The sequence below is a fragment of the Piliocolobus tephrosceles genome, unplaced genomic scaffold, assembly GCF_002776525.5.
Source record: "Piliocolobus tephrosceles isolate RC106 unplaced genomic scaffold, ASM277652v3 unscaffolded_1412, whole genome shotgun sequence".
In the NCBI taxonomy this organism is placed as follows: Eukaryota; Metazoa; Chordata; class Mammalia; order Primates; family Cercopithecidae; genus Piliocolobus; species Piliocolobus tephrosceles.
The window spans coordinates 33,729-45,186 of NW_022295555.1; the positions used below are offsets into that span (position 1 = coordinate 33,729).

Consider the following 11,458-nt stretch of genomic DNA (forward strand, 5'->3'; position numbering starts at 1 on the left):
AAAAAGAAAACTCTAAAGACATTTATACATTTAAACCAAAGTAACTGTGACTAGACTAAATACATTCATTCATCAAGTACAATAAATTTAGCATTGCTGCTCATAGTCACTAATAACACAATTTTAGGTGCAATTTCACATGCTTTCATAAATCTTCCAGTACAGTTCCCATAGTAAATGTCTTTGTGCATGCCATTTTCATTTATATGCAGTTGCATCATACATCATACTTAAAACTATTGCATGTCACAAACTGTTAATATACATTTTAAGTGAACAGCAGGTAAAAAATTTCAACCTCGATGACAAAATTTAAAATTAAAGTCTTGAAAGCCTATAGTGATTTGTTTACTTGCATAAATACTATTTTCACTTAGTATAGGCTATTAAAATAAGCAGAGAATTTAAATATTAACTCAAAAAAAGATAGAGGCTCCAAACCTTCCTAAGAAATTAATGTGTTTTCAAAGTAATAATATAATGTGAGTCTGTAAGTCAAAAGGAATTTGATATTTATTCCCAAATTTAAAATACCAGTGATGTGAAGAGAAGATTGAGCCCTAAAATTGTTGTACCAAATTGTAAAATACAGTAAAGAAGATGCAGCTCATTTGCTTGGGAATATGTAATGGAATATTTTTCACAGTAATGTTATGTTGAACACTAAATGGACAGTCTAAATAAATGTACCTTTGCTAGCAAGGAAAGTGAAAAATTAAGGCTTTTTTATGCTATCTGTAGCTACTACCCAAACTTAAGTTAAATAGAGGTTACAATACCACAAAATATTACTTCTAACTTCTTTAATATATTGTTAGATGCTTCATTTCAACCCCATACTTATTATCTTATTTAGATGCATATTTTTCTATATCTCTAATTTAATTAAGTCCCCAATCCCGCCCCATCTAAACAGAATGCTGAAATGGTTAGGGCCTTATCTGTTTGGTTCACGGTTGTAATCCTGGGGGCTAAGAATGCTTAACATATGCCATAAATCCAAGAAATTTTTTTTTTTTTTTTTTTGAGGCGGAGTCTCGCTCTGCCGCCCAGGCTGGAGTGCAGTGGCCGGATCACAGCTCACTGCAAGCTCCACCTCTCGGGTTCACGCCATTCTCCTGCCTCAGCCTCCCAAGTAGCTGGGACTGCAGGCGCCTGCCATCTCGCCCGGCTAGTTTTTTGTATTTTTTAGTAGAGACGGGGTTTCACCAGGTTAGCCAGGATGGTCTCGAGCTGCTGACCTCGTGATCCGCCCGTCTCGGCCTCCCAAAGTGCTGGGATTACAGGCTTGAGCCACCACGCCTGGCCCAAGAAATATTTTTGAATGAACTAAGAAGCCTGGCCTCCACAGGCAACCCTATTTGTTTTTCCGAAGCATTAACAGATAATTGTTACCTCTTTAGATAACCAGATTGACAATTATTAAAAAGGAATCAATGTTTCCTAGGCTATGAAAACGTCAAAAACATGTAATAGGAAAACTGAGGGTACAAACGTATCAAATCAAGACTAAAGGCACTGGAGAAAGAAGGTAAGCATTGTAAACAATTTTTAAAACAAATCAAGTTTTAAAGTATAAAATACCAAACTACTAAGAGAAAATGTACTAAAATGATGACAATGCTCTACCATAGTGGACACAATTCCTATAATATCACAAACAGAATTCTTTCGTGATTCTATCATTTTCTTTCATCCTACATCTTCTATAATATTCCAAACCCTAGAAACAAATGTATTTTCAGTTGCGTGAAACAAAAAATTCCAACTGAAATATCTGTGGAAATTCCTTTTTCTTAAACGATGTTATAAATTTGATACATAGACTTGATAGACATAAGAACATCATTTTGGAAATCATAAAATACTAAATTATGCTCAATCAAAATACAGACAAAGGTTCTTACTCAGTTGAACACAGTTCAGAGCCCCATAAGAGCAAATTGTAATGTAAAAAGGAAAAGTAAATACAATCTTTCTAGACACACAAAACAAAGAATAATGAATACTGAGTTGAAATATTACAAGCTCCACATTACAGTCATTTAATATATACATTTTCATAACTCTTTCTTGAAAAACTATTTAGATAAAATATATTTTTAATTTTTTATTACACTAAGTTCTAGGGTTTCTAGGGTACACGTGCACAACGTGCAGGTTTGTTACATATGTATACATGTGCCATGTTGGTGTGCTATTTAGATAAAATATTTAGCATTTATCATTGATTTTAATTTATTTGAATCTATGCAATGTCCGCCCATATTAAAATATCAATTCATGTAAATACTTTATTATAAAACTATTGTACAATTTAAATTTTTATTAGAGAAAGGTATTATTCTCATATACAATTTCTTAAACTCCTTTTTAAATGAGTATATTCCATAAGAAATACACTAAAATCGGCCGGGCGTGGTGGCTCAAGCCTGTAATCCCAGCACTTTGGGAGGCCGAGACGGGCGGATCACGAGGTCAGGAGATCGAGACCATCCTGGCTAACACGGTGAAACCCCGTCTCTACTAAAAACTACAAAAAACTAGCCGGGCGACTTGGCGGCGCCTGTAGTCCCAGCTACTCGGGAGGCTGAGGCAGGAGAATGGCGTGAACCCGAGAGGCGGAGCTTGCAGTGAGCTGAGATTGGGCCACAGCACTCCAGCCTGGGTGACAGAGCGAGACTCCGTCTCAAAAAAAAAAAAAAAAAAAAAAAAAAAGAAATACACTAAAATCATTACTTATGTTTCATAGGGGAAAAAAACTATGAGAATCCTATTAACCCAAACTATATCCGTATTATACTTATTTTTTAAGCATTTATATGTTCAAATACACGTGGTGAATAGTGATCATTCATCCCCCACAGTGGTAAATTTCAGCATAATATTAAGTGACTGAGAGAGACTGAAATAGTCACATGTAGATTAAAATAAACAGATACTTATTCTGTTATACCTAAGCTTACTTATAAAGCAACATAAAATGAACATTGGATAACAATGATAACAAATGTAAACAAACAGAATTAAATGTTAATCCCTTCCCTGAAAAACAACAGATAAAAGGGCTTCTTGCTTTATTAAAAATAAAACATGATCTATTGTATCAAAAAGGTAAGACACTGATTTACAAAATTATACTTCCAAATACAGATAAAAAAATCTTGAACAGTTACTCAGATTTTACTGAGCTAAAATGTGTAAAAAATCTGATAATGCTTTTTATTAAATTCATTGTACATAGACTGATATCATCCCATACAAAAAAAGCCTCAGTATCTTAAGATTCAAAATTGTGTTTAATTGTCTGAACTTAAGATTTATTGAACCACTATACAAAAGATAACAAAGTCCATATTGTCAAAGAAAAAAATAAAACTAAAAATTTCCTGATGATTAATTACGACCTGAAATTCATTCCCATTAAAACATAAGACTATAGCCAATATCCATTTGAAAAGTGAAGAAAAATTGGAAGTACATATGAAAAATAACCAATTCTAAATAAAAAATTAAAATCAAATTTTGCTGTTACAAAATACACATGATCTTTTAAGTTACTCAGGTTTAATAGTTTACTAAGCATAGAATTCATAGAGCAATTATTTGGTACTTCTGTTTGGACTCGGGTATTTGCAAAGTACCCCCAGAGAGGGTTGGGAAGGTAAGATAAACATAAAATTGTGATGCTTTTCTCCACACCTCAACAAAGGTGCTTGGATTTAAAAAATACAATTTGCGGCCAGGTGCGGTAGCTCACGCCTGTAATCCCAGCACTTTGGGAGGCTGAGGCGGGCGGATCACGAGGTCAGGAAATCGAGATCATCCAGACTAACACGGTGAAACCCTGTCTCTACTAAAAATACAAAAAATTAGCCAGGCGTGGTGGCGGGCGCCTGTAGTCCCAGCTACTCGGCAGGCTGAGGCAGGAGAATGGCGTGAACCCGGGAAGCGGAGCTTGCAGTGAGCCGAGATCGCGCCACTGCACTGCAGCCTGGGTGACAGAGCGAGACTCTGTCTCAAAAAGACCAAAAAAAAAAAAAAAAAAAAAAAATTGTAACTCTAGAAGAAAAAGAAACAATTATGTTTTCCAGAAATAGGACAAAACTGCTAACTACTTAGAAATGTTGTTTGTGAATCAAAGTGCAAGTAATGCATTAACATCAAATGTATTTGAAGACTCAAAGTTTTAAATGTTTTCAATGACACATAACTAGCTGATTTTTTAAAGGTGGTGGGTATGAAACAAAGATAATACAAATCTGATTTTTCTAGGAGCTGTAGCACTGCCCCTGCCCCCATGAAATTAAATTATAATTTCACTGGTGAACATGAAATAAAACTGTTCTGAGTAAGAGTGAAATAGAAGCAGGAATTTAGATACACACCAAATGCCATATGATGGACTAATTTAAACATAGTATTTTTGGTAACGACCTAACTAGATACTGTCTTTCATAGCTTACCATAATTCTGAGAAACGACTTTTAACAACATACATTTACACTACCACTTAACTAAATGGGAACATACAAATACATAAATTTTTAAAGCAAAAAGTTCAAGTTATTTAGAGGAGAAATAAAACTTCAATTATTTACTTTTTTGAAGCCACATTTAGATAAAAAGGTATACGGTTTATGCTACTTTTCACAATGTAATAAATTTATATTCCAATTTTCTCATAAATGACAGATTGTAAAGAAAAAATATTTTGTTTGTTGAAAATAACATCTCTCTTCTCCTAACCCCGGTAAGAACAGTTAGTGTGCCCTTAATTTCAAGACTTTTGTTTTTGTTGTCATCCATGTCAATTGTCTTTTTCATGAAGTATAATATTTTAAGAAAGAGAGAGATGTAAAAATCAAAGAGAAAACATGCCTTTGGAATGCAACAATTTTAAATCATTTCACTAAGAAGCACCCTTTGATATGCTGGTCTGAACTTTTAATATAAAACCTAAACAGTACTTATTTCTGAAGTAGAATTTTCTCCAGTTTTAATAACTTCATACGTAGCAATACTAAGGACATCTACCTGTGCTTTCGAGATTTTGGTAGGTGTTCTAATAATGTAATAGTTTAGATATGGCTCGTTGTCAAGGTTGGGTGGGCAGAGATCTCATGAATTGGCTACAGAAAGCTAACTAAACTCTTCATGACTGAATAATGGTTTGCATTTTGCTTGAGCCAAAAAGATGTTTAAGCCATGCACCACCACATTCCCTGCTTAACATTCCTAAGTTTCTTTACTCTTCATAGTTTTCTAATGAACAAACAATTAGCTTTCCTGAGTAAGATTAAGAAAAAGTTAACCTTTCTTCCGAAAGTATAAAGACAAATAAAATGTCAACTCACAATACAAATTTTTTACGTAGCATTACAGGTGCGGAGATACTGGCTGCTGCTCTTCATTATGATTGACCTACCCCTTAAAAAGACTGCAACAAACGATCCAATTGTCTAAAATACTTCGAAGTACAGAAACTAAATGCTTTAGCCCATAAACATATCCCTCATCTACTGTGTTGCTAGGGTACACTTGAGCAAAATCTGTCATTCCCACTTACATTTCAGCAGTCTCTTGGCAACCAGTGGGAAGATGGTAGAAAACTTTTTCCAGATGGGAAAGTACATTTCCATTTAAATGTTCCTGTGACATGCTTTTCCACGCATTGTCTTGCTTCACATTTTCAACTTTCAATGAAGTCTGTGATGCTTTTTTGTATACATTTTCCTGTGATGAGCATCCATCTTTGATAAGCTTTTGCCTCCTGAAGCCTCTCTTTTTCCATTCACTGTGGAACTTAACACATGAAAATTATTGTACTCTAGTACTTCTGTGTCTGGCAGTTGTCCTTTGGACAAAAACTTTTCTGCCAAAGTTCTGTCATTCAATTTTGGAGTGGTTGGCTGAGATGAACCTTCATAAACGGTAATGAACTTGCATAAAAATTAAGCTGCTTCTGGGCTGGGCTTGGTGGCTCATGCCTGTAATCCCAGCACTTTGGGAGGCCGAGGCTAGTGGATCACGACCTCAAGTTTTGGAGACCAGCCTGGCCAAAATAGTGAAATCCCGTCTCTACTAAAAATACAAAAAATTAGCTGGGCATGGTGGCGGGTGCCTGTAATCCTAGCTACTTGGGAGGCTGAGACAGGAGAATCACTTGAACCTGGGAGGCAGAGGTTGCAGTGAGCCAAGATCCTGCCACTGGTCTCCAGCCTGAACGATAGTGCCAGACTCCGTCTCAAAAAAAAAAAAAAAAAATTAGGCTGCTTCTAGTTTTCAAACCACTGCAGTTTTCTCAAGCTTCTGAATGCTGGCAGCAACAAACAGCATCTTTTCTTAAGCAGTACCCATTATGAAAAAATCTGGACACTCCATCCTTTATAGTTCCTTTTGTTAAGCTTCTTCCTTAATTCTGGTTTTGTGTCTCATAGCTGTGGGAACGAACATGATAAACCCTCATGCCAAGGAGCAGGAACCCAATCTCTTCCATTAATGGGTACTTGCTGACCTGTTGCTGAATGTTCTCAGATGAGGCAAAAGGATCAGAGCTTTTTTGCCGTTATCTTTACATCCATTTTACAGGGCTTATTAAATGTATGGGTCACATCTTCCAGTTTTAGGTATAAATCGTTTGGTACAGTGGGAGATGACCAGATACCATAATATTTTGGCAAATATTTTCGTAGCTCTAGAAGAACAGCATCAGCACAGTCAGCGGCATAAACCATATTATAGAATTCCAGCGCTCTTGGGCCCCTTGGAGGTGGTCGTAACTGTTTCACAACCGTGCCATCTGGATGTTGCAGTATACCCACTTTGTCCTTCCCGTACTTGTGCCCGGCCACCTGATGCGGAAGGGGCACGCAGCCGTCTAGGAAACGGAGTCTGCCGGCCGCCGGCCGCAGGGTGCCTTCAGGGGTGGCCTCGATCGCCGGTGGGGTCAGCATTTCTGGGGGACCCAGGGCCTCGACCCGGAGGTGGGGTTGGCGGCTCTGTTGCCATAACGGAGAGCAGAAGCAGTAGCGGCACCGACAGCAGGAAAAAATATAGGGCGAGGGAGGGGGCGCCGGAGAACCCCGGGGCAGCTCAGGCTCGGGCGTGAGGAGGCCCGGGCGTTGCCGTGGCTGGTGCCCGCTGAGGCCCGGGGAGGGGGCCCTGACGCCGCGGGGGCGCGGGCGCTCCTCTGCCCAACTCTCTGTGAAGCGCGGGCTCTCGGCTGCTGCTCCTCTGCCGCCAGCCCTGGCGCTGCCCAGTAGACAGAACCGAGCCGAGGAGCCTTTCCAGCTAATGAAAAAAAAATTGTTATTCAATATTGTTAACTCTGGCCACTCTAGTCTAACATAGAACACCAGAATGGATTCCTCTCATCTGACCGTCACTTTGTACCCGTTACCAATCTCTCTCCAGTTCCCCTCCTCCTCCCAGCCTCCCGGTAACCTCTATTGGATATTCTGTTTCAGAAGATAATTTTTTTTTTGATCCCACATGCCAGAGATCACGTGGTCAGGTTCTTTCTCTTACCAGGTTCATTTGATTTCACCCAGTGTCCTCCAGGTTCCTCCACATGGCTGTAGATGACATGATTTGCTGAAATGCTATGACTGAAGAGTATAACATCATGTATATACTCTTCAGCCATAACATAACATACATACACTCATTATGTATGTTACTGTGGTTCCTTTATGCCATCATCTGTGGATGGACAAGTAAGGTTGATTCCGTATCTTGGCTGTTTTGACTGGTACTCCAGTCACCATGGGAAGGCAGATATCTCTTCAACACAGGGATTTTGTTGCCTCTAAATGTGTACCCAGTGGTGGGATTGGTATCTGGAGTGGTAGCTGTACTACCTCTACCTCAAACTAGAGTTTGAAGAAGCGCAAACTATTTTTTATAGTGTGTTTACTAATTTACATTTCCACCCATGGTATACAAGAGTTTTCCTGTCTGCAAGTCTACACCAGTAGACAGAACCAAGCCAAGAAGCCTTCAACAATTTTTACTTTTGTCTTATATGATAATATCTATTGTAAGTGGAATGAGATGGCATCTGAGTGTGGTTTTGATTTCTGTTTTTGTAAAGATTAGTGATGGTGAGAAATGTTTCTTTAACCTGTGATTCAATTTCCTGTCTTTCTTTAGACAGGACTGTTCAGGTCCTTTAAGCTTGGGTGTTCATCATTGTTGATTTCTCACTTAGTGGTGTCAGTTTATTTCATGTGTTATATGAGAAACTCTTTCAGAGATAGGAATTTCCTCCATAATTGTTTCCCAGTCTTTACAGTGCCTTGTCTCTTGGTTTATTGCTTCCTTCTCCCTGTAGAAATTATCAACTTTGGCTGGGCGCGGTGGCTCACGCCTATAATCCCAGCACTTTGGGAGGCCGAGGCAGGCGGATCACGAGGTCAGGAGATCGAGACCATCCTGGCTAACACGGTGAAACCTCGTCTCTACTAAAAAATACAAAAAACTAGCCGGGCGCAGTGGCGGGCGCCTGTAGTCCCAGCTACTCGGGAGGCTGAGGCAGGAGAATGGCATGAACCCAGGAGGCGGAGCTTGAAGTGAGCCGAGATCGTGCCACTGCACTCCAGCCTGGGCCACAGAGCCAGACTCCGTCTCAAAAAAAAAAAAAGAAAAGAAAAGAAATTATCAAATTTTACCTGGTCCCATGTGCTTATATTTGCATATGGTAGTGGTGATTTTTGTACTCCCATTTCCTCCCTGGCCATCCCTCTTCTTCCTTCACAAGGTCTGGTAATGACTATTGCACTCTCTAAGTCTTAGAGATAATGTTTTTTAGATTCTGAATGAGTGAGATGACTCAAGGTTTGTCTTTCTCTGTCTTCCTCTGCCTGGCTCATCTCATTTACCATCGTGTCCTCCAGGTGCAACCCTGTGGCTCCACGTGGTATGATTTCCTTATACTTTTCTGGTTGAAAAGCATTCTGGTGTCTATGCATAGGACAGCGTCTTTATTCCTTATCTGTAATGGACAGGTACACGATTCCTTATCGTAGCTCTTGTGAATAGTGCTGGAATTCATACAGGAAAGCAGATCTCTCTTCTGTGTCCTGATTTCAGTTGCTCTGAGTATATACCTAGTAGGAGAATTGCTGGTTGAAACAGTAGTTGTAGTCCGAAGGTTTGGAGGAAGGTCCAAGTTGTTTCTGTAATGTGTATACCGGTTTACCTTCCCACCAACTGTGGAGAGGAGTCTCTGGAAACTCACACCAGTAATTGCCTTTCTTTTACTATTTTTCATCTTTTTGGGGGTAACATTCATTGCAACTAGTGTAAGGTGCTGTGAGTGTGGTTTTCATTTTCTTTTTTTTCATGATTAGTGATGTTTACTGAGTTACTGTGAACTTGTTTCACTTTGATGTGTAAGACTGGGTGAAGGACCTGAAGACATGAGGTTGATAGAAGGTAAAAGCGAAGATTCTCAACATCGCTAATCCTTACAAAAACATACATCAAAACCATATTCTGATACTGTCTCGCTCCAGATAGAATGAATAGTACCAATATTTGATGACAATTTCATTGTTATAGTCTATAACAATGAAAAAAAATAATGAAATATATAAATGAATGAATATGTAATGAAATATGTATATATATAATTTTTTTTTTTTTTTGAGATGGAGTCTCGCTCTGTTGACCAGGCTGGAGTGCAGTGGCACAATCTCAGCTCACTGCAAGCTCCGACTCCCAGGTTCATGCCATTCTCCTGCCTCAGCCTTCTGAGTAGCTGGGGCTACAGGTGCCCACCACCACGCCCAGCTAATTTTTTGCATATTTTAGTAGAAACGGGGTTTCACCGTGTTAGCCAGGACGGTCTCGATCTCCTGACCGTGATCCGCCTGCCTCAGCCTCCCAAAGTGCTGGGATTACAGGCGTGAGCCACTGCATCCTGACATTTTGATATGTTTTTATGTAGCCTCATGATCAAATCATCATATCTGGCATCTCTGTGACCTCCCACAGTTATTATTTCTCTGTGGAGAGAACGTTCTGGGCCATTCTTTCCAGCTTATTTTGAAAACTTTGCTTTGATACTGTTGACCTGAGTCACCTTGCTGTGGTATAGAGTGCCAGAATGTATTCCTCTCATCTGAGCGTCACTTTGTAACCATTACCAATCTCTGCCCAAGCCCCCTCCTCCTCCCAAACTCTGGTAACCACTATTGGATGTTCTACTTCTAGGAGTCAATGTTTTTTGGATTCCACGTTCCTGAGGTCATGCAGTGTGGGTCTCTCTCTACCAGGCTCATTTCATTTCACCTATTGTCCGCCAGGTGTCTCCACATGGCTGCAGATGATATGATGTCTGGAAGTGTTAGAGCTGAAAAGTATTTCATCGTGTACATGTACTGCAGGTCCTTTATCCCTTCATCTGTGGATGGACAGGTAGGTTGATTCCATATCTTGGCTATTGTGACTAGTGCTTCAGGAAACGTAGGAAGGCAGATAACTCTTAGACACCAGGATTTCATTTCCTCTAAATGTGTACTCTGTGGTGGGATTGCTAGCTGGAGTGGTAGTTATACTTTTAATATTTTCAGGAACCTACAAGTACTTTTCATAGTGTGTATTTTTTTTTTTTTTTTTTTTTTTTGAGGTGGAGTCTCGCTCTGTAGCCCAGGCTGGAGTGCAGTGGCCGGATCTCAGCTCACTGCAAGCTCCGTCTCCCTGGTTTACGCCATTCTCCTGCCTCAGCCTCCCGAGTCATAACAACATCATTGTGTTCTTAAATTAGACAATTCTTAGCACATATAAAAACATATTAAACTCTTTCAACTAGGACAATGTCAGGATTTATCGAAATTCTTCACCATCATCAATGTTTTATTTCAAAATCTTGATTGTTAAGTACTATAAAAATGCACCCTAATCAAATGATGTGTTTTTGGTCTGGGAAATTCAAGGAAAAAAATACTTGTACAATTAAATTTCATATCCTAAACATTTAAGTATTTCAGCCTGCCTCTCTAAACTTAAGAAAGATATCAGTTCCTCTAATAGGATGGATACATTTTCTCACTGTATTTCCTACTTCTTTTTAAATTTTCTCCTCCAATTGGGCATTCAGAAATGTGAATCTGTTTGTTTTTTTTTTTTTTAGTTTTGCTGCATTTCTGAGTATACAAATACACTTATAACTATAGTATCAATGTATGTGTGTGTGTGTGTATGTATATATATATATATATATATAATTTGTGTATATACATATATTTGTTCAATCTGGAAGCCACTGAAATTTTCTGTTTGTAACAACACAGAATGACCTATCCTTTCAGCACCTACTGCCATTATACCCTCTGTTTTATAATCGCTGGACAAAATATAGCATCATCTATATTAATGCAGATGGTATACATCATTCGTGACCTATTTATTTGTTCTAGAAATTTGTACTTAGCAATGATAGACATTAGTACTG

The 11,458-nt window shown here is 38.8% G+C and overlaps 1 pseudogene; it reads right to left on the bottom strand.

Moving 5' to 3' along the window:
- Positions 1 to 4,618: 4,618 nt before the first annotated feature.
- On the bottom strand, positions 4,619 to 7,011 carry LOC111533912 (annotated as a pseudogene).
- Between the last annotated feature and the right edge of the window lie 4,447 nt (positions 7,012 to 11,458).